Below are 24,805 nucleotides of genomic sequence, written 5' to 3' on the forward strand. Positions count from 1 at the left end.
TTTTACAGTGAAAACTGCAGGAACTTCAAACCGGCACTAGGAAACAGACTGAGAAACCAGAGTAAAAGTTTCTCCTGCAACCCGTTCCCTTTGTGCTAGATGAACGAACGTCTCTCCACATGCTCAGTTCTGAGAGATAAGTGTGTGTGAAAGCCGTCCTTCACCTAGCTTGTTGGGAACACAAAGTTTCTTTTCATTTGCAAACTCCACTCCATACATGTATATGGGTAGGTACGAGCTCCAACTCGGTTTTACAGTGAAAACTGCAGGAACTTCAAACCCTCACTAGGAAACAGACTGAGAAACCAGAGTGAAAGTTCCTCCTGCAACCCATTTTTTGTGCTAGATGAACGATTGTCTCTCCACATGCTCAGTTCTGAGAGATATGTGAATGTGAAAGCCGTCCTTCAACTAGCTTGTTGGGAACACAAAGTTTCTTTTCATTTGTAAACTCCACTCCACACATATGTATATGGGGAGGTACGAGCTCCAACTCGGTTTTACAGTGAAAACTGCAGGAACTTCAAACCGGCACTAGGAAACAGACTGAGAAACCAGAGTAAAAGTTTCTCCTGCAACCCGTTCCTTTGTGCTACATGAACGAACGTCTCTCCACATGCTCAGTTCTGAGAGATAAGTGTGTGTGAAAGCCGTCCTTCACCTAGTTTGTTGGGAACACAAAGTTCCTTTTCATTTGCAAACTCCACTCCATACATATATATGTGTAGGTACGAGCTCCAACTCGGTTTTACAGTGAAAACTGCAGGAACTTCAAACCGGCACTAGGAAACAGACTGAGAAACCAGAGTAAAAGTTTCTCCTGCAACCCGTTCCCTTTGTGCTACATGAACGAACGTCTCTCCACATGCTCAGTTCTGAGAGATAAGTGTGTGTGAAAGCCGTCCTTCACCTAGCTTGTTGGGAACACAAAGTTCCTTTTCAGTTGCAAACTCCACTCCATACATATATATAGGTAGGTACTAGCTCCAAATAGGTTTTACAGTGAAAACTGCAGGAACTTCAAACCGGCACTAGGAAACAGACTGAGAAACCAGAGTAAAAGTTCCTCATGCAACCCGTTCCCTTTGTGCTAGATGAACGAATGTCTCTCGACTTGCTCAGTTCTGAGAGATATGTGTATGTGAAAGCCGTCCTTCACCTAGCTTGTTGGGAACACAAAGTTCCTTTTCATTTGCAAACTCCACTCCATACATATATATGGGGAGGTACTAGCTCCAACTCGGTTTTACAGTGAAAACTGCAGGAACTTCAAACCGGCACTAGGAAACAGACTGAGAAACCAGAGTAAAAGTTTCTCCTGCATCCCGTTCCCTTTGTGCTACATGAATGAACGTCTCTCCACATGCTCAGTTCTGAGAGATAAGTGTGTGTGAAAGCCGTCCTTCACCTAGCTTGTTGGGAACACAAAGTTCCTTTTCAGTTGCAAACTCCACTCCATACATATATATAGGTAGGTACTAGCTCCAACTCGGTTTTACAGTGAAAACTGCAGGAACTTCAAACCGGCACTAGGAAACAGACTGAGAAACCAGAGTAAAAGTTTCTCCTGCAACCCGTTCCCTTTGTGCTACATGAACGAACGTCTCTCCACATGCTCAGTTCTGAGAGATAAGTGTGTGTGAAAGCCGTCCTTCACCTAGCTTGTTGGGAACACAAAGTTCCTTTTCATTTGCAAACTACACTCCATACATATATATGGGGAGGTACTAGCTCCAACTCGGTTTTACAGAGAAAACTGCAGGAACTTCAAACCGGCACTAGGAAACAGACAGAGAAACCAGATTAAAAGTTCCCCTTGCAACCCGTTCCGTTTGTGCTAGATGAACGAACGTCTCTCCACATGCTCAGTTCAGAGAGATAAGTGTGTGTGAAAGCCGTCCTTCACCTAGCTTGTTGGGAACACAAAGATCTTTTTCAGTTGCAAACTCCACTCCATACATATATATAGGTAGGTACTAGCTCCAACTCGGTTTTACAGTGAAAACTGCAGGAACTTCAAACCGGCACTAGGAAACAGACTGAGAAACCAGAGTAAAAGTTCCTCCTGCAACCCGTTCCCTTTGTGCTACATGAACGAACGTCTCTCCACATGCTCAGTTCTGAGAGATATGTGAATGTGAAAGCCGTCCTTCAACTAGCTTGTTGGGAACACAAAGTTTCTTTTCATTTGTAAACTCCACTCCACACATATGTATATGGGGAGGTACGAGCTCCAACTCGGTTTTACAGTGAAAACTGCAGGAACTTCAAACCGGCACTAGGAAACAGACTGAGAAACCAGAGTAAAAGTTTCTCCTGCAACCCGTTCCCTTTGTGCTACATGAACGAACGTCTCTCCACATGCTCAGTTCTGAGAGATAAGTGTGTGTGAAAGCCGTCCTTCACCTAGCTTGTTGGGAACACAAAGTTTCTTTTCATTTGCAAACCCCACTCCATACTTATATCTGGGTAGGTACGAGCTCCAACTCGGTTTTACAGTGAAAACTGCAGGAACTTCAAACCGGCACTAGGAAACAGACTGAGAAACCAGAGTAAAAGTTTCTCCTGCAACCCGTTCCCTTTGTGCTAGATGAACGAACGTCTCTCCACATGCTCAGTTCTGAGAGATAAGTGTGTGTGAAAGCCGTCCTTCACCTAGCTTGTTGGGAACACAAAGTTTCTTTTCATTTGCAAACTCCACTCCGTACATGTATATGGGTAGGTACGAGCTCCAACTCGGTTTTACAGTGAAAACTGCAGGAACTTCAAACCCTCACTAGGAAACAGACTGAGAAACCAGAGTGAAAGTTCCTCCTGCAACCCATTCTTTTGTGCTAGATGAACGATTGTCTCTCCACATGCTCAGTTCTGAGAGATATGTGAATGTGAAAGCCGTCCTTCAACTAGCTTGTTGGGAACACAAAGTTTCTTTTCATTTGTAAACTCCACTCCACACATATGTATATGGGGAGGTACGAGCTCCAACTCGGTTTTACAGTGAAAACTGCAGGAACTTCAAACCGGCACTAGGAAACAGACTGAGAAACCAGAGTAATAGTTTCTCCTGCAACCCGTTCCTTTGTGCTACATGAACGAACGTCTCTCCACATGCTCAGTTCTGAGAGATAAGTGTGTGTGAAAGCCGTCCTTCACCTAGTTTGTTGGGAACACAAAGTTCCTTTTCATTTGCAAACTCCACTCCATACATATATATGTGTAGGTACGAGCTCCAACTCGGTTTTACAGTGAAAACTGCAGGAACTTCAAACCGGCACTAGGAAACAGACTGAGAAACCAGAGTAAAAGTTTCTCCTGCAACCCGTTCCCTTTGTGCTACATGAACGAACGTCTCTCCACATGCTCAGTTCTGAGAGATAAGTGTGTGTGAAAGCCGTCCTTCACCTAGCTTGTTGGGAACACAAAGTTCCTTTTCAGTTGCAAACTCCACTCCATACATATATATAGGTAGGTACTAGCTCCAAATAGGTTTTACAGTGAAAACTGCAGGAACTTCAAACCGGCACTAGGAAACAGACTGAGAAACCAGAGTAAAAGTTCCTCATGCAACCCGTTCCCTTTGTGCTAGATGAACGAATGTCTCTCGACTTGCTCAGTTCTGAGAGATATGTGTATGTGAAAGCCGTCCTTCACCTAGCTTGTTGGGAACACAAAGTTCCTTTTCATTTGCAAACTCCACTCCATACATATATATGGGGAGGTACTAGCTCCAACTCGGTTTTACAGTGAAAACTGCAGGAACTTCAAACCGGCACTAGGAAACAGACTGAGAAACCAGAGTAAAAGTTTCTCCTGCATCCCGTTCCCTTTGTGCTACATGAATGAACGTCTCTCCACATGCTCAGTTCTGAGAGATAAGTGTGTGTGAAAGCCGTCCTTCACCTAGCTTGTTGGGAACACAAAGTTCCTTTTCAGTTGCAAACTCCACTCCATACATATATATAGGTAGGTACTAGCTCCAACTCGGTTTTACAGTGAAAACTGCAGGAACTTCAAACCGGCACTAGGTAACAGACTGAGAAACCAGAGTAAAAGTTCCTCCTGCAACCCGTTCCCTTTGTGCTAGATGAACGAATGTCTCTCCACATGCTCAGTTCTGAGAGATATGTGAATGTGAAAGCCGTCCTTCAACTAGCTTGTTGGGAACACAAAGTTTCTTTTCATTTGTAAACTCCACTCCACACATATGTATATGGGGAGGTACGAGCTCCAACTCGGTTTTACAGTGAAAACTGCAGGAACTTCAAACCGGCACTAGGAAACAGACTGAGAAACCAGAGTAAAAGTTTCTCCTGCAACCCGTTCCCTTTGTGCTACATGAACGAACGTCTCTCCACATGCTCAGTTCTGAGAGATAAGTGTGTGTGAAAGCCGTCCTTCACCTAGCTTGTTGGGAACACAAAGTTCCTTTTCATTTGCAAACTACACTCCATACATATATATGGGGAGGTACTAGCTCCAACTCGGTTTTACAGAGAAAACTGCAGGAACTTCAAACCGGCACTAGGAAACAGACAGAGAAACCAGATTAAAAGTTCCCCTTGCAACCCGTTCCGTTTGTGCTAGATGAACGAACGTCTCTCCACATGCTCAGTTCAGAGAGATAAGTGTGTGTGAAAGCCGTCCTTCACCTAGCTTGTTGGGAACACAAAGTTCTTTTTCAGTTGCAAACTCCACTCCATACATATATATAGGTAGGTACTAGCTCCAACTCGGTTTTACAGTGAAAACTGCAGGAACTTCAAACCGGCACTAGGAAACAGACTGAGAAACCAGAGTAAAAGTTCCTCCTGCAACCCGTTCCCTTTGTGCTACATGAACGAACGTCTCTCCACATGCTCAGTTCTGAGAGATAAGTGTGTGTGAAAGCCGTCCTTCACCTAGCTTGTTGGGAACACAAAGTTCCTTTTCAGTTGCAAACTCCACTCCATACATGTATATAGGTAGGTACTAGCTCCAACTCGGTTTACAGTGAAAACTGCAGGAACTTCAAACCGGCACTAGGTAACAGACTGAGAAACCAGAGTAAAAGTTCCTCCTGCAACCCGTTCCATTTGTGCTAGATGAACGAATGTCTCTCCACATGCTCAGTTCTGAGAGATATGTGAATGTGAAAGCCGTCCTTCAACTAGCTTGTTGGGAACACAAAGTTTCTTTTCATTTGTAAACTCCACTCCACACATATGTATATGGGGAGGTACGAGCTCCAACTCGGTTTTACAGTGAAAACTGCAGGAACTTCAAACCGGCACTAGGAAACAGACTGAGAAACCAGAGTAAAAGTTTCTCCTGCAACCCGTTCCCTTTGTGCTACATGAACGAACGTCTCTCCACGTGCTCAGTTCTGAGAGATAAGTGTGTGTGAAAGCCGTCCTTCACCTAGCTTGTTGGGAACACAAAGTTCCTTTTCATTTGCAAACTACACTCCATACATATATATGGGGAGGTACTAGCTCCAACTCGGTTTTACAAGAAAACTGCAGGAACTTCAAACCGGCACTAGGAAACAGACAGAGAAACCAGATTAAAAGTTCCCCTTGCAACCCGTTCCGTTTGTGCTAGATGAACGAACGTCTCTCCACATGCTCAGTTCAGAGAGATAAGTGTGTGTGAAAGCCGTCCTTCAACTAGCTTGTTGGGAACACAAAGTTCCTTTTCATTTGCAAACCCCACTCCATACATATATATAGGTAGGTACTAGCTCCAACTCGGTTTTACAGTGAAAACTGCAGGAACTTCAAACCGGCACTAGGAAACAGACTGAGAAACCAGAGTAAAAGTTCCTCCTGCAACACGTTCCCTTTGTGCTAGATGAACGAACGACTCTCCACATGCTCGGTTCTGAGAGATAAGTGTGTGTGAAAGCCGTCCTTCACCTAGCTTGTTGGGAACACAAAGTTCCTTTTCAGTTGCAAATTCCACTCCATACATATATATAGGTAGGTACTAGCTCCAACTCGGTTTTACAGTGAAAACTGCAGGAACTTCAAACCGGCACTAGGAAACAGACTGAAAATCCAGAGTAAAAGTTCCTCCTGCAACCCGTTCCCTTTGTGCTACATGAACGAATGTCTTTCCACATGCTCAGTTCTGAGAGATATGTGAATGTGAAAGCCGTCCTTCAACTAGCTTGTTGGGAACACAAAATTTCTTTTCATTTGTAAACTCCATTCCACACATATGTATATGGGGAGGTACTAGCTCCAACTCGGTTTTACACTGAAAACTGCAGGAACTTCAAACCGGCACTAGGAAACAGACTGAGAAAACAGGGTAAAAGTTTCTCCTGCAACCCGTTCCCTTTGTGCTACATGAACGAACGTCTCTCCACATGCTCAGTTCTGAGAGATAAGTGTGTGTGAAAGCGGTCCTTCACCTAGCTTGTTGGGAACAAAAAGTTCCTTTTCATTTGCAAACTCCACTCCATACATATATATGGGGAGGTACTAGCTCCAACACGGTTTTACACTGAAAACTGCAGGAACTTCATACCGGCACTAGGAAACAGACTGAGAAACCAGAGTAAAAGTTCCTCTTTCAACCCGTTCCGTTTGTGCTAGATGAACTAACGTCTCTCCACATGCTCAGTTCTGAGAGATAAGTGTGTGTGAAAGCCGTCCTTCAACTAGCTTGTTGGGAACACAAAGTTCCTTTTCAGTTGCAAACTCCACTCCATACATATATATAGGTAGGTACTAGCTCCAACTCGGTTTTACAGTGAAAACTGCAGGAACTTCAAACCGGCACTAGGAAACAGACTGAGAAAACAGAGTAAAAGTTCCTCCTGCAACCCGTTCCCTTTGTGCTAGATGAACGAATGTCTCTCCCCATGCTCAGTTCTGAGAGATATGTGTATGTGAAAGCCGTCCTTCAACCAGCTTGTTGGGAACACAAAGTTCCTTTTCATTTGCAAACTCCACTCCATACATATATATGGGGAGGTACTAGCTCCAACTCGGTTTTACACTGAAAACTGCAGGAACTTCAAACCGGCACTAGGAAACAGACTGAGAAACCAGAGTAAAAGTTCCTCTTGCAACCCGTTCCGTTTGTGCTAGATGAACGAACGTCTCTCCACATGCTCAGTTCTGAGAGATAAGTGTGTGTGAAAGCCGTCCTTCAACTAGCTTGTTGGGAACACAAAGTTTCTTTTCATTTGCAAACCCCACTCCATACATATATCTGGGTAGGTACGAGCTCCAACTCGGTTTTACAGTGAAAACTGCAGGAACTTCAAACCGGCACTAGGAAACAGACTGAGAAACCAGAGTAAAAGTTTCTCCTGCAACCCGTTACCTTTGTGCTAGATGAACGAACGTCTCTCCACATGCTCAGTTCTGAGAGATAAGTGTGTGTGAAAGCCGTCCTTCACCTAGCTTGTTGGGAACACAAAGTTCCTTTTCATTTGCAAACTCCACTCCATACATGTATATGGGTATGTACGAGCTCCAACTCGGTTTTACAGTGAAAACTGCAGGAACTTCAAACCGGCACTAGGAAACAGACTGAGAAACCAGAGTGAAAGTTCCTCCTGCAACCCGTTCTTTTGTGCTAGATGAACGAATGTCTCTCCACATGCTCAGTTCTGAGAGATATGTGAATGTGAAAGCCGTCCTTCAACTACCTTGTTGGGAACACAAAGTTTCTTTTCATTTGTAAACTCCACTCCACACATATGTATATGGGGAGGTACGAGCTCCAACTCGGTTTTACAGTGAAAACTGCAGGAACTTCAAACCGGCACTAGGAAACAGACTGAGAAACCAGAGTAATAGTTTCTCCTGCAACCCGTTCCTTTGTGCTACATGAACGAACGTCTCTCCACATGCTCAGTTCTGTGAGATAAGTGTGTGTGAAAGCCGTCCTTCACCTAGCTTGTTGGGAACACAAAGTTCCTTTTCATTTGCAAACTCCACTCCATACATATATATGTGTAGGTACGAGCTCCAACTCGGTTTTACAGTGAAAACTGCAGGAACTTCAAACCGGCACTAGGAAACAGACTGAGAAACCAGAGTAAAAGTTTCTCCTGCAACCCGTTCCCTTTGTGCTACATGAACGAACGTCTCTCCACATGCTCAGTTCTGAGAGATAAGTGTGTGTGAAAGCCGTACTTCACCTAGCTTGTTGGGAACACAAAGTTCCTTTTCAGTTGCAAACTCCACTCCATACATATATATAGGTAGGTACTAGCTCCAAATAGGTTTTACAGTGAAAACTGCAGGAACTTCAAACCGGCACTAGGAAACAGACTGAGAAACCAGAGTAAAAGTTCCTCCTGCAACCCGTTCCCTTTGTGCTAGATGAACGAATGTCTCTCCACTTGCTCAGTTCTGAGAGATATGTGTATGTGAAAGCCGTCCTTCACCTAGTTTGTTGGGAACACAAAGTTCCTTTTCATTTGCAAACTCCACTCCATACATATATATGGGGAGGTACTAGCTCCAACTCGGTTTTACAGTGAAAACTGCAGGAACTTCAAACCGGCACTAGGAAACAGACTGAGAAACCAGAGTAAAAGTTTCTCCTGCAACCCGTTCCCTTTGTGCTACATGAATGAACGTCTCTCCACATGCTCAGTTCTGAGAGATAAGTGTGTGTGAAAGCCGTCCTTCAACAAGCTTGTTGGGAACACAAAGTTTCTTTTCATTTGTAAACTCCACTCCACACATATGTATATGGGGAGGTACGAGCTCCAACTCGGTTTTACAGTGAAATCTGCAGGAACCTCAAAACGGCACTAGGAAACAGACAGAGAAACCAGAGTAAAAGTTTCTCCTGCAACCCGTTCCCTTTGTGCTACATGAACGAACGTCTCTCCACATGCTCAGTTCTGAGAGATAAGTGTGTGTGAAAGCCGTCCTTCACCTAGCTTGTTGGGAACACAAAGTTCCTTTTCAGTTGCAAACTCCACTCCATACATATATATAGGTACGTACTAGCTCCAAATCTGTTTTACAGTGAAAACTGCAGGAACTTCAAACCGGCACTAGGAAACAGACTGAGAAACCAGAGTAAAAGTTTCTCCTGCAACCCGTTCCCTTTGTGCTACATGAACGAACGTCTCTCCACATGCTCAGTTCTGAGAGATAAGTGTGTGTGAAAGCCGTCCTTCACCTAGCTTGTTGGGAACACAAAGTTCCTTTTCATTTGCAAACTACACTCCATACATATATATGGGGAGGTACTAGCTCCAACTCGGTTTTACAGAGAAAACTGCAGGAACTTCAAACCGGCACTAGGAAACAGACTGAGAAACCAGATTAAAAGTTCCGCTTGCAACCCGTTCCGTTTGTGCTAGATGAACGAACGTCTCTCCACATGCTCAGTTCAGAGAGATAAGTGTGTGTGAAATCCGTCCTTCAACTAGCTTGTTGGGAACACAAAGTTTCTTTTCATTTGCAAACCCCACTCCATACATATATATAGGTAGGTACTAGCTCCAACTCGGTTTTGCAGTGAAACCTGCAGGAACTTCAAACCGGCACTAGGAAACAGACTGAGAAACCAGAGTAAAAGTTCCTCCTGCAACCCGTTCCCTTTGTGCTAGATGAACGAATGTCTCTCCACATGCTCAGTTCTGAGAGATATGTGTATGTGAAAGCCGTCCTTCACCTAGCTTGTTGGGAACACAAAGTTCCTTTTCATTTGCAAACTCCACTCCATACATATATTTGGGGAGGTACTAGCTCCAACTCGGTTTTACAGTGAAAACTGCAGGAACTTCAAACCGGCACTAGGAAACAGACTGAGAAACCAGAGTAAAAGTTCCTCCTGCAACACGTTCCCTTTGTGCTAGATGAACGAACGTCTCTCCACATGCTCAGTTCTGAGAGATATGTTTATGTGAATGCCGTCCTTCAACTAGCTTGTTGGGAACACAAAGTTTCTTTTCATTTGCAAACTCCACTCCATACATATATATGGGTAGGTACGAGCTCCAACTCGGTTTTACAGTGAAAACTGCAGGAATTTCTAACCGGAACTAGGAAACAGACTGAGAAAACAGAGTAAAAGTTTCTCCTGCAACCCGTTCCCTTTGTGCTACATGAACGAACGTCTCTCCCCATGCTCAGTTCTGAGAGATAAGTGTGTGTGAAAGCCGTCCTTCACCTAGCTTGTTGGGAACACAAAGTTCCTTTTCATTTGCAAACTCCACTCCATACATATATATGGGGAGGTACTAGCTCCATCTCGGTTTTACAGTGAAAACTGCAGGAAATTCAAACCGGCACTAGGAAACAGACTGAGAAACCAGAGTAAAAGTTTCTCCTGCAACCCGTTCCCTTTGTGCTAGATGAACGAACGACTCTCCACATGCTCAGTTCTGAGAGATAAGTGTCTGTGAAAGCCGTCCTTCAACTAGCTTGTTGGGAACACAAAGTTTCTTTTCATTTGTAAACTCCACTCCACACATATGTATATGGGGAGGTACGAGCTCCAACTCGGTTTTACAGTGAAAACTGCAGGAACTTCAAACCGGCACTAGGAAACAGACTGAGAAAATAGAGTAAAAGTTTCTCCTGCAACCCGTTCCCTTTGAGCTAGATGAATGAAAGTCTCTCCACATGCTCGGTTCTTAGAGATAAGTGTATGTGAAAGCCGTAATTCACCTAGCTTGTTGGGAACACAAAGTTTCTTTTTATTTGCAAACTCCACTCCATACATATATATGGGTAGTTACGAGCTCAAACTCGGTTTTACAGTGAAAATTGCAGGAACTTCAAACCGGCACTAGGAATCAGACTGAGAAACCAGAGTAAATGTTTCTCCTGCAACCCTTTCCCTTTGAGCTAGATGAATGAAAGTCTCTCCACATGCTCGGTTCTGAGAGATAAGTGTGTGTGAAAGCCGTCCTTCACCTATCTTGTTGGGAACACAAAGTTTCTTTTCATTTGCAAACTCCACTCCATACATATATATATATGGGTAGGTACGAGCTCCAACTAATTTTTACAGTGAAAACTGCAGGAACTTCAAACCGACACTAGGAAACAGAGTGAGAAACCAGAGTAAAATTTTCTCCTGCAACCCGTTCCCTTTGTGCTACATGAACGAACGTCTCTCCACATGCTCAGTTCTGAGAGATAAGTGTGTGTGAAAGCTGTCCTTCAGCTAGCTTAATGGGAAGAAAAAGATTCTTTTCAGTTGCAATCGGCACTCCATACATATATATGTTGAGGTACTAGTTCCAACTCGGTTTTACAATGAAAATGCAGGAACTTCAAACCGGCACTAGGAAACAAACTGAAAAACCGGAGTAAAATTTCTCCAGCAACCGTTCCCTTTGTGCTAGATGAATGAACTTCTCACCCCATGCTCATTTCTGAGAGATAAGTGTGTGTGAAAGCCGTATTTCAGCTAGCTTGATGGGAACACAAAGTTTCTTTTCAGTTGCACACTGCAATCCATACATATATATGGGGAGGTACAAGCTCCAACTCGGTTTTACATTGAAAACTGAAGAAACTTCAAACCGGATCAAGGAATCAGAATGAGAATCCAGAGAAGTAGTTTCTCCTGCAACGTGTTCCTTTTGTGCTAGATGAATGAACGTCTCTCCACATGCTTAGTTCTGAGAAATAAGGGTGTGTGAAAGCCGTTCTTCACCTAGCATGTTGGGAACACAAAGTTCCTTTTCAGTTGCAAACTCCACTCCATACATATATATAGGTAGGTACTAGCTCCAACTCGGTTTTACAGTGAAAACTGCAGGAACTTCAAACCGGCACTAGGAAACAGACTGAGAAAACAGAGTAAAAGTTCCTCCTGCAACCCGTTCCCTTTGTGCTAGATGAACGAATGTCTCTCCCCATGCTCAGTTCTGAGAGATATGTGTATGTGAAAGCCGTCCTTCAACCAGCTTGTTGGGAACACAAAGTTCCTTTTCATTTGCAAACTCCACTCCATACATATATATGGGGAGGTACTAGCTCCAACTCGGTTTTACACTGAAAACTGCAGGAACTTCAAACCGGCACTAGGAAACAGACTGAGAAACCAGAGTAAAAGTTCCTCTTGCAACCCGTTCCGTTTGTGCTAGATGAACGAACGTCTCTCCACATGCTCAGTTCTGAGAGATAAGTGTGTGTGAAAGCCGTCCTTCAACTAGCTTGTTGGGAACACAAAGTTTCTTTTCATTTGCAAACCCCACTCCATACATATATCTGGGTAGGTACGAGCTCCAACTCGGTTTTACAGTGAAAACTGCAGGAACTTCAAACCGGCACTAGGAAACAGACTGAGAAACCAGAGTAAAAGTTTCTCCTGCAACCCGTTACCTTTGTGCTAGATGAACGAACGTCTCTCCACATGCTCAGTTCTGAGAGATAAGTGTGTGTGAAAGCCGTCCTTCACCTAGCTTGTTGGGAACACAAAGTTCCTTTTCATTTGCAAACTCCACTCCATACATGTATATGGGTAGGTACGAGCTCCAACTCGGTTTTACAGTGAAAACTGCAGGAACTTCAAACCGGCACTAGGAAACAGACTGAGAAACCAGAGTGAAAGTTCCTCCTGCAACCCGTTCTTTTGTGCTAGATGAACGAATGTCTCTCCACATGCTCAGTTCTGAGAGATATGTGAATGTGAAAGCCGTCCTTCAACTACCTTGTTGGGAACACAAAGTTTCTTTTCATTTGTAAACTCCACTCCACACATATGTATATGGGGAGGTACGAGCTCCAACTCGGTTTTACAGTGAAAACTGCAGGAACTTCAAACCGGCACTAGGAAACAGACTGAGAAACCAGAGTAATAGTTTCTCCTGCAACCCGTTCCTTTGTGCTACATGAACGAACGTCTCTCCACATGCTCAGTTCTGTGAGATAAGTGTGTGTGAAAGCCGTCCTTCACCTAGCTTGTTGGGAACACAAAGTTCCTTTTCATTTGCAAACTCCACTCCATACATATATATGTGTAGGTACGAGCTCCAACTCGGTTTTACAGTGAAAACTGCAGGAACTTCAAACCGGCACTAGGAAACAGACTGAGAAACCAGAGTAAAAGTTTCTCCTGCAACCCGTTCCCTTTGTGCTACATGAACGAACGTCTCTCCACATGCTCAGTTCTGAGAGATAAGTGTGTGTGAAAGCCGTACTTCACCTAGCTTGTTGGGAACACAAAGTTCCTTTTCAGTTGCAAACTCCACTCCATACATATATATAGGTAGGTACTAGCTCCAAATAGGTTTTACAGTGAAAACTGCAGGAACTTCAAACCGGCACTAGGAAACAGACTGAGAAACCAGAGTAAAAGTTCCTCCTGCAACCCGTTCCCTTTGTGCTAGATGAACGAATGTCTCTCCACTTGCTCAGTTCTGAGAGATATGTGTATGTGAAAGCCGTCCTTCACCTAGTTTGTTGGGAACACAAAGTTCCTTTTCATTTGCAAACTCCACTCCATACATATATATGGGGAGGTACTAGCTCCAACTCGGTTTTACAGTGAAAACTGCAGGAACTTCAAACCGGCACTAGGAAACAGACTGAGAAACCAAAGTAAAAGTTTCTCCTGCAACCCGTTCCCTTTGTGCTACATGAATGAACGTCTCTCCACATGCTCAGTTCTGAGAGATAAGTGTGTGTGAAAGCCGTCCTTCAACAAGCTTGTTGGGAACACAAAGTTTCTTTTCATTTGTAAACTCCACTCCACACATATGTATATGGGGAGGTACGAGCTCCAACTCGGTTTTACAGTGAAATCTGCAGGAACCTCAAAACGGCACTAGGAAACAGACTGAGAAACCAGAGTAAAAGTTTCTCCTGCAACCCGTTCCCTTTGTGCTACATGAACGAACGTCTCTCCACATGCTCAGTTCTGAGAGATAAGTGTGTGTGAAAGCCGTCCTTCACCTAGCTTGTTGGGAACACAAAGTTCCTTTTCAGTTGCAAACTCCACTCCATACATATATATAGGTACGTACTAGCTCCAAATCTGTTTTACAGTGAAAACTGCAGGAACTTCAAACCGGCACTAGGAAACAGACTGAGAAACCAGAGTAAAAGTTTCTCCTGCAACCCGTTCCCTTTGTGCTACATGAACGAACGTCTCTCCACATGCTCAGTTCTGAGAGATAAGTGTGTGTGAAAGCCGTCCTTCACCTAGCTTGTTGGGAACACAAAGTTCCTTTTCATTTGCAAACTACACTCCATACATATATATGGGGAGGTACTAGCTCCAACTCGGTTTTACAGAGAAAACTGCAGGAACTTCAAACCGGCACTAGGAAACAGACTGAGAAACCAGATTAAAAGTTCCGCTTGCAACCCGTTCCGTTTGTGCTAGATGAACGAACGTCTCTCCACATGCTCAGTTCAGAGAGATAAGTGTGTGTGAAATCCGTCCTTCAACTAGCTTGTTGGGAACACAAAGTTTCTTTTCATTTGCAAACCCCACTCCATACATATATATAGGTAGGTACTAGCTCCAACTCGGTTTTGCAGTGAAACCTGCAGGAACTTCAAACCGGCACTAGGAAACAGACTGAGAAACCAGAGTAAAAGTTCCTCCTGCAACCCGTTCCCTTTGTGCTAGATGAACGAATGTCTCTCCACATGCTCAGTTCTGAGAGATATGTGTATGTGAAAGCCGTCCTTCACCTAGCTTGTTGGGAACACAAAGTTCCTTTTCATTTGCAAACTCCACTCCATACATATATTTGGGGAGGTACTAGCTCCAACTCGGTTTTACAGTGAAAACTGCAGGAACTTCAAACCGGCACTAGGAAACAGACTGAGAAACCAGAGTAAAAGTTCCTCCTGCAACACGTTCCCTTTGTGCTAGATGAACGAACGTCTCTCCACATGCTCAGTTCTGAGAGATATGTTTATGTGAATGCCGTCCTTCAACTAGCTTGTTGGGAACACAAAGTTTCTTTTCATTTGCAAACTCCACTCCATACATATATATGGGTAGGTACGAGCTCCAACTCGGTTTTACAGTGAAAACTGCAGGAACTTCAAACCGGCACTAGGAAACAGACTGAGAAACCACAGTAAAAGTTTCTCCTGCAACCCGTTCCCTTTGTGCTAGATGAACGAACGACTCTCCACATGCTCGGTTCTGAGAGATAAGTGTGTGTGAAAGCCGTCCTTCACCTAGCTTGTTGGGAACACAAAGTTCCTTTTCAGTTGCAAACTCCACTCCATACATATATATAGGTAGGTACTAGCTCCAACTCGGTTTTACAGTGAAAACTGCAGGAACTTCAAACCGACACTAGGAAACAGACTGAAAAACCAGAGTAAAAGTTCCTCCTGCAACCCGTTCCCTTTGTGCTAGATGAACGAATGTCTCTCCACATACTCAGTTCTGAGAGATATGTGAATGTGAAAGCCGTCCTTCAACTAGCTTCTTGGGAACACAAAGTTTCTTTTCATTTGTAAACTCCACTCCACACATATGTATATCGGGAGGTAAGAGCTCCAAGTCGGTTTTACAGTGAAATCTGCAGGAACCTCAAACCGGCACTAGGAAACAGACTGAGAAACCAGAGTAAAAGTTTCTCCGGCAACCCGTTCCGTTTGTGCTACATGAACGAACGACTCTCCACATGCTCAGTTCTGAGAGAAAAGTGTGAGTGAAAGCCGTCCTTCACCTAGCTTGTTGGGAACACAAAGTTCCTTTTCAGTTGCAAACTCCACTCCATACATATATATAGGTAGGTACTAGCTCCAAATCGGTTTTACAGTGAAAACTGCAGGAACTTCAAACCGGCACTAGGAAACAGACTGAGAAACCAGAGTAAAAGTTCCTCCTGCAACCCGTTCCCTTTGTGCTAGATGAACGAATGTCTCTCCACATGCTCAGTTCTGAGAGATATGTGAATGTGAAAGCCGTCCTTCAACTAGCTTGTTGGGAACACAAAGTTTCTTTTCATTTGTAAACTCCACTCCACACATATGTATATGGGGAGGTATGAGCTCCAACTCGGTTTTACAGTGAAAACTGCAGGAACTTCTAACCGGAACTAGGAAACAGACTGAGAAAACAGAGTAAAAGTTTCTCCTGCAACCCGTTCCCTTTGTGCTACATGAACGAACGTCTCTCCCCATGCTCAGTTCTGAGAGATAAGTGTGTGTGAAAGCCGTCCTTCACCTAGCTTGTTGGGAACACAAAGTTCCTTTTCATTTGCAAACTCCACTCCATACATATATATGGGGAGGTACTAGCTCCATCTCGGTTTTACAGTGAAAACTGCAGGAAATTCAAACCGGCACTAGGAAACAGACTGAGAAACCAGAGTAAAAGTTTCTCCTGCAACCCGTTCCCTTTGTGCTAGATGAACGAATGTCTCTCCACATGCTCAGTTCTGAGAGATAAGTGTGTGTGAAAGCCGTCCTTCAACTAGCTTGTTGGGAACACAAAGTTCCTTTTCATTTGCAAACTCCACTCCATATATATATATGGGTAGGTACGAGCTCCAACGCGGTTTTACAGTGAAAACTGCAGGAACTTCAAACCGGCACTAGGAAACAGACTGAGAAACCAGAGTAAAAGTTTCTCCTGCAACCCGTTCCCTTTGTGCTAGATGAACGAACGACTCTCCACATGCTCAGTTCTGAGAGATAAGTGTCTGTGAAAGCCGTCCTTCAACTAGCTTGTTGGGAACACAAAGTTTCTTTTCATTTGTAAACTCCACTCCACACATATGTATATGGGGAGGTACGAGCTCCAACTCGGTTTTACAGTGAAAACTGCAGGAACTTCAAACCGGCACTAGGAAACAGACTGAGAAAATAGAGTAAAAGTTTCTCCTGCAACCCGTTCCCTTTGAGCTAGATGAATGAAAGTCTCTCCACATGCTCGGTTCTTAGAGATAAGTGTATGTGAAAGCCGTAATTCACCTAGCTTGTTGGGAACACAAAGTTTCTTTTTATTTGCAAACTCCACTCCATACATATATATGGGTAGTTACGAGCTCAAACTCGGTTTTACAGTGAAAATTGCAGGAACTTCAAACCGGCACTAGGAATCAGACTGAGAAACCAGAGTAAATGTTTCTCCTGCAACCCTTTCCCTTTGAGCTAGATGAATGAAAGTCTCTCCATATGCTCGGTTCTGAGAGATAAGTGTGTGTGAAAGCCGTCCTTCACCTATCTTGTTGGGAACACAAAGTTTCTTTTCATTTGCAAACTCCACTCCATACATATATATATATGGGTAGGTACGAGCTCCAACTAATTTTTACAGTGAAAACTGCAGGAACTTCAAACCGACACTAGGAAACAGAGTGAGAAACCAGAGTAAAATTTTCTCCTGCAACCCGTTCCCTTTGTGCTACATGAACGAACGTCTCTCCACATGCTCAGTTCTGAGAGATAAGTGTGTGTGAAAGCTGTCCTTCAGCTAGCTTAATGGGAAGAAAAAGATTCTTTTCAGTTGCAAACGGCACTCCATACATATATATGTTGAGGTACTAGTTCCAACTCGGTTTTACAGTGAAAACTGCAGGAACTTCAAACCGGCACTAGGAATCAGACTGAGAAACCAGAGTAAAATTTCCTCCTGCAACCCGTTCCCTTTGTGCTAGATGAACGAATGTCTCTCCACATGCTCAGTTCTGAGAGATAATTGTGTGTGAAAGCCATCCTTCACCTAGCTTGTTGGGAACACAAAGTTTCTTTTCAGTTGCAAACTGTACTCCATACATATATATGGGAATGTACTAGCTCCAACTCGGTTTTACAGTGATAACTGCAGGAACTTCAAACCGGCACTAGGAAACAAACTGAAAAACCGGAGTAAAATTTCTCCAGCAACCGTTCCCTTTGTGCTAGATGAATGAACTTCTCACCCATGCTCATTTCTGAGAGATAAGTGTGTGTGAAAGCCGTATTTCAGCTAGCTTGATGGGAACACAAAGTTTCTTTTCAGTTGCACACTGCAATCCATACATATATATGGGGAGGTACAAGCTTCAAATCGGTTTTACATTGAAAACTGAAGAAACTTCAAACCGGATCAAGGAATCAGAATGAGAATCCAGAGAAGTAGTTTCTTCTGCAACGTGTTCCTTTTGTGCTAGATGAATGAACGTCTCTCCACATGCTTAGTTCTGAGAAATAAGGGTGTGTGAAAGCCGTTCTTCACCTAGCATGTTGGGAACACAAAGTTTCTTTTCAGTTGCAAACTCCACTCCATGCATATATATGGGAAGGTCCTACCTCCAACTCAGTTTTACAGCGAAAACTGCAGGAACTTCTAACCGGCCCTAGGAAAGAGACTTTCAAAGCAGAGTAAATGTTTCTCCTGTAACCCGTTCACTATGGGCCAGATGAAGGATTGTCTCTCCAAATGCTCAGTTCTGAGACATAAGGGTGTGTGTAAGACGTCTTTCACCAAGCTTTTTGGGAACACAAAGTTTCTTTTCAGTTGCAATCTCCAATCAATACATATATATTGGGAGGTAGTAACTCCAAATCTGTTTTACAGTGAAAACTGCAGGAACTTCAAACCGGCACTATGAAACAGACTGAGAAACCAGAGTAAAAGTTTTTCCAGCAACCGTTTCAATTTGTGCTAGATGAAAGAACGTCTCTCCACATGCTCATTTCTGAGAGATAAGTGTGTGTGAAAGCTGCCCTACACCTAGGTTGATGGGAACACAAAGATTCCTTTTAGTTGCAAACTAAACTACATACATATATATGGGGAGGTACTAGCTCCAAATTGGTTTAACAGTGAAAACTTCAGGAAATTCACACCAGAACTAGGAAACAGACTAAGAAATCAGAGTTAAAATTCCTCCTGCAATACTTTCCTTTTTGCTAAATGAACGAACGTCTTTCCACATGCTCAATTCAGAGAGATATGTGTTTGTTATAGCCGAACTTCACCTAGCTTGATGGGAACACAAAGTTTCTTTTCAGTTGCCAACTCCAATCCATACATATATATGGGGAGGTACTAGCTCCAACTCGGATTTACAGTGAAAACTGCAGGAACTTCAAACCGGCACTTGGAAAAACACTGAGAAACCAGAGAAAAAGTTTCTCCTGCAACCCGTTCCCTTTGTGCTAGATGAACGAACGTCTCTCCACATGCTCAGTTCTGAGACATAATTGTGTGTGAAAGCCATCCTTCACCTAGCTTGTTGGGAACACAAAGTTTCTTTTCATTTGCAAACTCCACTCCACACATATGTATATGGGGAGGTACGAGCTCCAACTCGGTTTTACAGTGAAAACTGCAGGAACTTCAAACCGGCACTAGGAAACAGACTGAGAAACCAGAGTAAAAGTTCCTCTTGCAACCCGTTCTGTTTGTGCTAGATGAACGAACGTCTCTCCACATGCTCAGTTCTGAGAGATAAGTGTGTGTGAAAGCCGTCCTTCAACTAGCTTGTTGGGAACACATAGTTTCTTTTCATTTGCAAACTCCACTCCACACATATGTATATGGGGAGGTACGAGCTCAAACTCGGTTTTACAGTGAAAACTGCAGGAACTTCAAACCGGCACTAGGAAACAGACTGAGAAACCAGAGTAAAAGTTACTCCTGCAAGACGTTCCCTTTGTGCTAGATGAACGAACGACTCTCCACATGCTCAGTTCTGAGAGATAAGTGTGTGTGAAAGCCGTCCTTCACCTAGCTTGTTGGGAACACAAAGTTCCTTTTCAGTTGCAAACTCCACTCCATACATATATATAGGTAGGTACTAGCTCCAACTCGGTTTTACAGTGAAAACTGCAGGAACTTCAAACCGGCACTAGGAATCAGACTGAGAAACCAGAGTAAAATTTCCTCCTGCAACCCGTTCCCTTTGTGCTAGATGAACGAATGTCTCTCCACATGCTCAGTTCTGAGAGATATGTGTATGTGAAAGCCGTCCTTCACCTAGCTTGTTGGGAACACAAAGTTCCTTTTCATTTGCAAACTCCACTCCATACATATATATAGGTAGGTACTAGCTCCAACTCGGTTTTACAGTGATAACTGCAGGAACTTCAAACCGGCACTAGGAAACAAACTGAAAAACCGGAGTAAAATTTCTCCAGCAACCGTTCCCTTTGTGCTAGATGAATGAACTTCTCACCCCATGCTCATTTCTGAGAGATAAGTGTGTGTGAAAGCCGTATTTCAGCTAGCTTGATGGGAACACAAAGTTTCTTTTCAGTTGCACACTGCAATCCATACATATATATGGGGAGGTACAAGCTCCAACTCGGTTTTACATTGAAAACTGAAGAAACTTCAAACCGGATCAAGGAATCAGAATGAGAATCCAGAGAAGTAGTTTCTCCTGCAACGTTTTCCTTTTGTGCTAGATGAATGAACGTCTCTCCACATGCTTAGTTCTGAGAAATAAGGGTGTGTGAAAGCCGTTCTTCACCTAGCATGTTGGGAAAACAAAGTTTCTTTTCAGTTGCAAACTCCACTCCATGTATATATATGGGGAGGTCCTAGCTCCAACTCAGTTTTACAGTGAAAACTGCAGGAACTTCACACCGGCACTATGAAACAGACTGAGAAACCAGAGTAAAAGTTTTTCCAGCAACCGTTTCAATTTGTGCTAGATGAAAGAACGTCTCTCCACATGCTCATTTCTGAGAGATAATTGTGTGTGAAAGCTGCCCTACACCTAGGTTGATGGGAACACAAAGATTCCTTTTAGTTGCAAACTAAACTGCATACACATATATGGGGAGGTACTAGCTCCAAATTGGTTTAACAGTGAAAACTTCAGGAAATTCACACCAGAACTAGGAAACAGACTAAGAAATCAGAGTTAAAATTCCTCCTGCAATACTTTCCTTTTTGCTAAATGAACGAACGTCTTTCCACATGCTCAATTCAGAGAGATAAGTGTTTGTTATAGCCGAACTTCACCTAGCTTGATGGGAACACAAAGTTTCTTTTCAGTTGCCAAATCCAATCCATACATATATATGGGGAGGTACTAGCTCCAACTCGGATTTACAGTGAAAACTGCAAGAACTTCAAACCGGCACTTGAAAAAACACTGAGAAACCAGAGAAAAAGTTTCTCCTGCAACCCGTTCCCTATGTGCTAGATGAACGAACGTCTCTCCACATGCTCAGTTCTCAGAGATAAGTGTGTGGGAAAGCCGTCCTTCAACTAGCTTGTTGGGAAAACAAAGTTTCTTTTCATTTGCAAACTCCACTCCTTACATATATCTGGGAAGGTACGAGCTCCAACTCGGTTTTACAGAGAAAACTGCAGGAACTTCAAACCGGCACTAGGAAACAGACTGAGAACCAGAGTAACAGTTTCCCCTGCAACCCGTTCCCTTTGTGCTAGATGAACGAACGACTCTCCACATGCTCACTTCTGAGAGATAAGTGTGTGTGAAAGCCGTCCTTAACCTAGCTTCTTGGGAACACAAAGTTCCTTTTCAGTTGCAAACTCCACTCCTTACATATATATAGGTAGGTACTAGCTCCAACTCGGTTTTACAGTGAAAACTGCAGGAACTTCAAACCGGCACTAGGAAACAGACTGAGAAACCAGAGTAAAAGTTCCTCCTGCTACCCGTTCCCTTTGTGCTAGATGAACGAATGTCTCTCCACATGCTCAGTTCTGAGAGATATGTGTATGTGAAAGCCGTCCTTCACCTAGCTTGTTGGGAACACAAAGTTCCTTTTCATTTTCAAACTCCACTCCATACATAAATATGGGGAGGTACTAGCTCCAACTCGGTTTTACAGTGAAAACTGCAGGAACTTCAAACCGGCACTAGGAAACAGACTGAGAAACCAGAGTAAAAGTTCCTCCTGCAACACGTTCCCTTTGTGCTAGATGAACGAACGTCTCTCCACATGCTCAGCTCTGAGAGATATGTGTATGTGAAAGCCGTACTTCAACTAGCTTGTTGGGAACACAAAGTTTCTTTTCATTTGCAAACTCCACTCCATACATATATATGGGTAGGTACGAGCTTCAACTCGGTTTTACAATGAAAACTGCAGGAACTTCAAACCGGCACTAAGAAACAGACTGAGAAAGCAGAGTAAAAGTTTCTCCTTCAACCCGTTCCCTTTGTGCTACATGAACGAACGTCTCTCCACATGCTCAGTTCTGAGAGATAAGTGTGTGTGAAAGCCGTCCTTCACCTAGCTTGTTGGGAACACAAAGTTCCTTTTCATTTGCAAATTCCACTCCATACATATATATGGTTAGGTACTAGCTCCAACTCGGTTTTACAGTGAAAACTGCAGGAACTTCAAACCGGCACTAGGAAACAGACTGAGAAACCACAGTAAAATTTCCTCCTGCAACCCGTTCCTTTTGTGCTAGATGAACGAACGACTCTCCACATGCTCAGTTCTGATAGATAATTGTATGTGAAAGCCGTCCTTCAACTAGCTTGTTGGGAACACAAAGTTCCTTTTCATTTGCAAACTCCACTCCATACATATAGATGGGGAGGAACTAGCTCCAACTAGGTTTTACAGTGAACACTGTAGGAACTTCAAACCGGCACTAGGAAACAGACTGAGAAACCAGAGTAAAAGTTACTCCTGCGACACTTTCCCTTTGTGCTAGATGAACGAACGTCTCTCCACATGCTCAGTTCTGAGAGATAAGTGTGTGTGAAAGCCGTCCTTCACCTAGCTTGTTGGGAACACAAAGTTTCTTTTCATTTGCAAACTCCACTCCATACATATATATGGGTAGGTACGAGCTCCAACTCGGTTTTACAGTGAAAACTGCAGGAACTTCCAACCGGCACTAGGAAACAGACTGAGAAACCAGAGTAAAAGTTTATCCTGCAACCCGTTCCCTTTGTGCTACATGAACGAAGTCTCTCCACATGCTCAGTTCTGAGAGATAAGTGTGTGTGAAAGCCGTCCTTCACCTAGCTTGTTGGGAACACAAAGTTCCTTTTCATTTGCAAATTCCACTCCATACATATATATGTGTAGGTACGAGCTCCAACTCGGTTTTACAGTGAAAACTGCAGGAACTTCAAACCGGCACTAGGAAACAGACTGAGAAACCAGAGTAAAAGTTTCTCCTGCTACCCGTTCCCTTTGTGCTAGATGAACGAATGTCTCTCCACATGCTCAGTTTTGAGAGATATGTGTATGTGAAAGCCGTCCTTCACCTAGCATGTTGGGAACACAAAGTTCCTTTTCATTTTCAAACTCCACTCCATACATAAATATGGGGAGGTACTTGCTCCAACTCGGTTTTACAGTGAAAACTGCAGGAACTTCAAACCGGCACTAGGAAACAGACTGAGAAACCAGAGTACAAGTTCCTCCTGCTACACGTTCCCTTTGTGCTAGATGAACGAACGTCTCTCCACATGCTCAGTTCTGAGAGATATGTGTATGTGAAAGCCGTCCTTCAACTAGCTTGTTGGGAACACAAAGTTTCTTTTCATTTGCAAACTCCACTCCATACATATATATGGGTAGGTACGAGCTTCAACTCGGTTTTACAGTGAAAACTGCAGGAACTTCAAACCGGCACTAGGAAACAGACTGAGAAACCAGAGTAAAAGTTTCTCCTTCAACCCGTTCCCTTTGTGCTACATGAACGAACGTCTCTCCACATGCTAATTTCTGAGAGATAAGTGTGTGTGAAAGCCGTCCTTCACCTAGCTTGTTGAGAACACAAAGTTCCTTTTCATTTGCAAATTCCACTCCATACATATATATGGGGAGGTACTAGCTCCAACTCGGTTTTACAGTGAAAACTGCAGGAACTTCAAACCGGCACTAGGAAACAGACTGAGAAACCAGAGTACAAGTTCCTCCTGCTACACGTTCCCTTTGTGCTAGATGAACGAACGTCTCTCCACATGCTCAGTTCTGAGAGATAAGTGTGTGTGAAAGCCGTCCTTCACCTAGCTTGTTGGGAACACAAAGTTCCTTTTCATTTGCAAATTCCACTCCATACATATATATGTGTAGGTACGAGCTCCAACTCGTTTTTACAGTGAAAACTGCAGGAACTTCAAACCGTCACTAGGAAACAGACTGAGAAACCAGAGTAAAAGTTTCTCCTGCAACCCGTTCCCTTTGTGCTACAGGAACGAACGTCTCTCCACATGCTCAGTTCTGAGAGATAATTGTGTGTGAAACCCGTCCTTCACCTAGCTTGTTGGGAACACAAAGTTCCTTTTCATTTGCAAACTCCACTCCATACATATATATGGGGAGGTACTAGGTCTAACTCGGTTTTACAGTGAAAACTGCAGGAACTTCAAACCGGCACTAGGAAACAGACTGAGAATCCAGAGTAAAAGTTCCTCTTGCAACCCGTTCCGTTTTTTGCTAGATGAACGAACTTTTCTCCACATGCTCAGTTCTGATAGATAATTGTATGTGAAAGCCGTCCTTCAACTAGCTTGTTGGGAACACAAAGTTCCTTTTCATTTGCAAACTCCACTCCATACATATAGATGGGGAGGTACTAGCTCCAACTAGGTTTTACAGTGAACACTGTAGGAACTTCAAACCGGCACTAGGAAACAGACTGAGAAACCAGAGTAAAAGTTACTCCTGCGACACTTTCCCTTTGTGCTAGATGAACGAACGTCTCTCCACATGCTCAGTTCTGAGAGATAAGTGTGTGTGAAAGCCGTCCTTCACCTAGCTTGTTGGGAACACAAAGTTTCTTTTCATTTGCAAACTCCACTCCATACATATATATGGGTAGGTACGAGCTCCAACTCGGTTTTACAGTGAAAACTGCAGGAACTTCCAACCGGCACTAGGAAACAGACTGAGAAACCAGAGTAAAAGTTTATCCTGCAACCCGTTCCCTTTGTGCTACATGAACGAAGTCTCTCCACATGCTCAGTTCTGAGAGA

The sequence above is a fragment of the Camelus dromedarius genome, unplaced genomic scaffold (assembly GCF_036321535.1).
Source record: "Camelus dromedarius isolate mCamDro1 unplaced genomic scaffold, mCamDro1.pat HAP1_SCAFFOLD_198, whole genome shotgun sequence".
In the NCBI taxonomy this organism is placed as follows: domain Eukaryota; kingdom Metazoa; phylum Chordata; class Mammalia; order Artiodactyla; family Camelidae; genus Camelus; species Camelus dromedarius.